A 5,461-nucleotide genomic window follows, 5' to 3' on the forward strand; every position below is an offset into this window, starting at 1 on the left:
AGCCCCAGAGCGCGGTGTGATGCGCGTGGGGAGGGTGAACGTGTCTGTGGGCGTGAGCTGTGCGAGCACGCGTGTCAGGTCTCGGGCCCCTCCACACCCATGATGAGCCCAAAAGACCCCTGGACACCTCTGGGTTTCCTGTGGTGCCTGTTCAGCCTTCTCTACCACAGGCATGTCAGCAGGACTTAGTCCGCCATGGGCCCTGCTCAACAGGAAATGCAATTCCCAGGGGTCACTGGTTCTCAACACAGGAGGAAACACCTGTTGTCTCTTCAAGCCTCACTAAACAACCTCTTCATTCTTTTAATACTGCTTTTCTGTTTATTCCATTTTGAAACACTGTAGTCCCTCCCTTGTACCCCAGCCACTACCAAAATGGCGAAGCTTAATCATGCCTAAATATAGGGGATACTGGTTCCAGCGGTCCATACACCATGAGAAAGAGGCCAACTCACTCAGGGAAGAGAGGAGAAGACACCTGTGCTCTTTAATGATACAATATGAACAGGGCCTCCTTCCTAGTACCCAACCACCTGCTAGCACGAAGCTTCTCAAAGGAAAAGTGGTGAAGCTCACCACTTTATAGCAAATGGGGGTTAGGCTCCCTCCCAGTTTGGAAGCTTTCTGCCACTGCATGTCTGAATCCACATGCTCACGACCCAGTGACCCAATCATCTGACCCCCTGACTATGGCCCCCTAGCGTAGGCCCCCTTGCTGCTCTGCCCCCCACCCTGCTTCAGAGCCGTCTGATGCAACTCTGTCCACTAGAAACCAAGGCACACCCATCCACGCTGGCTCAGTCATAGGAGGGGTGAGTTCCCAGCAAGGCTGTGCCACTCACTGGCTGTGTCCTCTTCACCAAGTCCTATAACTCTGAGTCTCTGTTTCCTTGTTTATAAAATGAAGAAGCAGTTCTCTGAGTGTCTCACAGGGTTTTTAAGAGGAGATGCAACCTCACTGGTCCTGCCTCACATTGTTCTGCGTTTTGTCCTATTTCTCCGAGTTCCACGAAATTAAGAAGTTTTTCTTATTTATCTTGGTCTCTTCTCATGGCCTTGCATAATAATTTCCATGAAGCAGTAACAACTACTTACTAGGCACCAAGCACTGTGTGAAGCCTTGACTACATCATCTGATTGAGTTACCACAACTCTGTGAGGAAACTTCTGTCCATCTGGTTCAGAGAAACAAATGCTCAGGAAATTTAACTGGCCCAATGTCACGGGGCTATTAGGTGATAGGCCGGCTGTCAGACCGGCCAGAGCTTTAAAGAATCACACTGACAGATACTTGTTAAGTTGAAGGCAATGAAAGCCAAATGTCAGCCATGTTTAAAACCTAGAACAGATCAATGGAAAATCTGGGATAATTATCTGTCCTCTGGAAAGAAGGGAGGAAGAAGACAAATCTAGAGGTATACTGACAAATCAGATCTTATACAGCAGCAGGTAAAAAACAAAGGTCAGGAGATAAGCCCACCGTCACGCCCAACTCTAAACCCTATGGCCTCTGACAGCTTTGAAGCTCTGGAACCAGATGCCAGCTCAGTGCTTCCAGCAAAGACTCTGGATATCAGTGACTGCATAGAAGCAGGTCTTTGGGAACCAAGACTTGGTCGAAATACCCAATATTTGTTGGGAAGACATTTTGGGTTGCTGAGAATCCAAAACCAAACTGCATGACATAGTTCAAAAGGGAAGGAGGTGTCCGTGTGTATGCAATCCTTCAAGAAATTGAAGAAAACATTCTTTTAATGCCTCTGGATGTCTCAAATTGAGGTGTGCTTACATTTTTTAAAAAACTTTCAAATATCAGAATCAAAACATCTAAAATAATTCAGTAAAGAGCACTGATTCATACTGCAAAAGAATCCTTAGCTTTGCAAAAAGGATTTACGACAGACTTCATTCTTTCCTTCATTCAGCATTTATCTACTTGTACTCACTATGTGCCATCATCCAGACTAGGCCTTATTTTCCCCCTTTCCATTTGGGCCTTCATCATCCTTTTCAGCCATGGCATTTTATCACCATGGGTTTCTTATTCTTTCATTCACTCATTCACTCATTCATCCATTCATTCATTCCCTACCCACATCTTCCATGCCTAGTCTTTCTCTTTTCGCCACTCAACTCCATCACATGCCAGTCAAAGCAGTTTTTCATCTGGTTGATGTCAATCCCTTTATTGTAGACATTTATACTTGTCCTTACAAAATGTGTACTGTTTTGCATGCACAGATTTTTTTATTCATGTTGATTTATAAGCACTTGCACTGTTCCCCAGCTTGTCATTCAGCACCATGTTCAAGGTCCATCCACATTGCTGTGTAGACATCCTATCTGTCTCTTCTGATGTCTTCACAGAAGCCCATGGAATGCAAACACGGCATTTTACTTAATCAAATTGTCTCCTGCTTCTCCCTCCACAATCAAAGTATCGATGACTAGTTTGACGCATCATTTTACAGACATGAATGCTTTTGTGGGTTATATGCCCAGAGGTAGAATTACTATGAATGCACATATTTAAGCTGACAAAATACAACCAGATTGTTCTCCAGGACTCCCACCAGCTTCATGGTTTTCCATTTCACAACCAAATTTGGCACCATCCAGCTTCCCAATTTTTGCTGACCTAATAGGTGTAGTGATAGCTCATTGTGGTTTTGTTCTCCATTACTAATACTAATAAGTAGTAATACGTACTCTTCATATGCTTGTTTACCTTCTGGACTTCCTCCTCTCTAGAATGACTCTTTATTCCTTTGCGAATTTCCCCAGTGGGGTTGCTGTCATTTTCTTGTTAACTAGGAATTCTTTGTATATTCTACATGTAAAATTCTAGACATTATCTGTTTTATTCAATATAGATTTCTTCCCCTAATCTGGCATCTCTCTTTTTTTTTTTTTTTAAGATTTTTTTTTTTTAATTTGACAGACAGAGATCACAAGTAGGCAGAGAGACAGGCAGGCGGTGGTGGCGGGAAGCAGGCTCCCTGCTGAGCAGAGAGCCCAATGCGGGGCTCCATCCCAGGACCCTGGGATCATGACCTGAGCCAAAGGAGAGGCTTTAACCCACTGAGCTACCCAGACTCCCTGGCATCTCTCAACTTTATTCGTGTTGTCCTTTTTTTTTTTTTTTAATAGAAATACCTAATTTATATATATGGATCTGTCTTTAAATTCCATTGTATTTCATTGGTCTCATTGTCTGTTCTTGTCCTAATGCTTGAAAGTTTTCATTATTATTTATTATAGCATATCTTAAAATTTTAGAATAAGTTTATCAAGTTCCTCCAAAAAAAAATACAAACTGGAATTTTTATTGGTTGTTCATTTAATTTATAGAATGCTTTGAGAAGAACTGATATCATTATACGATTAATTTGGCCCAGCTAAGCAGGGGATAGCTCTCCATCCGTGGAGATCATATTCCATATCCTTTATTATTAGAGTTTTAAAATTTTCTTCATGGAATTCTGGTGTGTTCTTAGCTAAGTTTATTCCTACTTGCTTCGTACCTCCTGTTGACATTGTGAATGGCATCTTACTTTCTGTTGTATTTTTTAGTTGACCATTGATGTTAGTAATATTTGTGAGTTTATCTTACCTCTAACAACCTTGCTAAAGTCTTGTACTGGTTCTAAAAGTTTATCTCTTGGTTATGATGGTCTTTCTAGGTAGATTATCATTTCTTCAGGTAAAAATAGTAGTTTTCTCTTTTCCCTTCCAATTCTTACATCTCTCTCTCTCTTTTTTAATTAAAGATTTTATTTATTTATTTCTTTATTTGAGAGAGAGAGAGAGAGAGTGAGCGAGCACACAAGCAGGGGGAGCCGTAGAGGGAGAGGGAGAAGCAGACTCCCTGTCAGGTGGGGAGCCCAACAGGGGGCTTGATCCCAGGACCCCAGGATCATGACCCGAGTCAAAGGCAGATGCTTAACCCACTGAGCCACCTAGGCACCCTCAATCCTTACATCTTATTCCTTTCCTTACAGGGTTAGCGAGTACCATGATGAACAGAAATGGTGATGGTGGTTATTGTTGTCTCATCCTTGTCTTGAGTATGATGATAAATTCCTAAAATTTAAAAGAAATTATGAAAAATCTAAGATGGAAAGACTAATGGACAAACCATAGAGGTGAGGACAAACTAACACCTGGACACATTATAAGGAAGTTTTAAAACAACTGATACAAAGGGGAAAATCTAAAAACCTATGGAAAAAAAGAGTATATTAACTGCTGAGGAACAAGAATCATATTAATAGTATTCTTCTCAACAGCAAAACTAGATGAAAACAATGAAGAAATATTTTTACAGTATCAAAGAGCATGGAACCTGTAATTTTAAATCCAGCCAAACTATCAGTTAAATATTGTTGCATAACAAAAACATCCTCAGATAGACAAGGCCTCACATTAAAATAGCTCTTTGAGGAAGCACTCAAATAAAAAGGGCAACTGGAAGAATTTCAAGAAATACAAGAGCAAAAGGTGAGCAGATCCATGGTTAAAGTTTATGATAGGAATTTTCTTTAAGCTGAAAAGAAGGAGAAAATACATCCCAAACCACCCAGAGCGAAAAATCTAGAAAATATCAGCATGATTGCTCAACTGCAAGGGACATCATTCACTTTGTATTCTGCTTAATTTGCAGAGGCATGTAATGTGTGGCCCTGGAGAAATTAAAGAGAAATTAAAGAGATCGAAGAGAAAGATCAAAGAGAAATTAAAATATGCTAATGTTTTTGTTTTACAGAAGGGAAAATATAAGTATTGACAAATTTAAGAAATTGACAGGGGAAAATATAAACCCAAGTATGGATTAGAAGTAAGGAGTGATGGCCACTTTTGTTCTTACTATAAAGAACAGATATAGAATGTCACATTTTTAAACCAGCTGAAGAAAACTGGATCTTTCTTTGTAAAACAGGAAGCGGGTATTAAAAAAAAATACAGTGAGGGGCGCCTGGGTGGCTCAGTGGGTTAATAAGCCTCTGCCTTCGGCTCAGGTCATGATCTCAGGGTCCTGGGATCGATTCCCGCATCGGGCTCTCTGCTTGGCAGGGAGCCTGCTTTCTCCTCTCTCTCTCTCTGTCTGCCTCTCTGCCTACTTGTGATCTCTCTCTGTCAAATAAATAAATAAAATATTAAAAAAAAATACAGTGAATGGAAAATAGAAACAGGCTAGCAGGATAAGTTCTAATAGCATAGTAATTACAGTGAATATAAAACACAGTAAACTCACCCATAAAAAGATACAGACTCCTGTATTGAATTGAATTCCAAAAAAACAAAACAAACAAACAAAAAACCGACACTATGTTGTCTCTCAGGTAGAATCAAAACAAAAAAGTCACGAGTAGCTTGAAAATAAAAGGCTGATGTAATTCTTGACTTTAAAATGAGAGAAGTCAATACAAGAAAAGATTCTTGTAATACAATTACAAGAAAA

Source organism: Lutra lutra, chromosome 10, assembly GCF_902655055.1.
Source record: "Lutra lutra chromosome 10, mLutLut1.2, whole genome shotgun sequence".
NCBI lineage: Eukaryota > Metazoa > Chordata > Mammalia > Carnivora > Mustelidae > Lutra > Lutra lutra.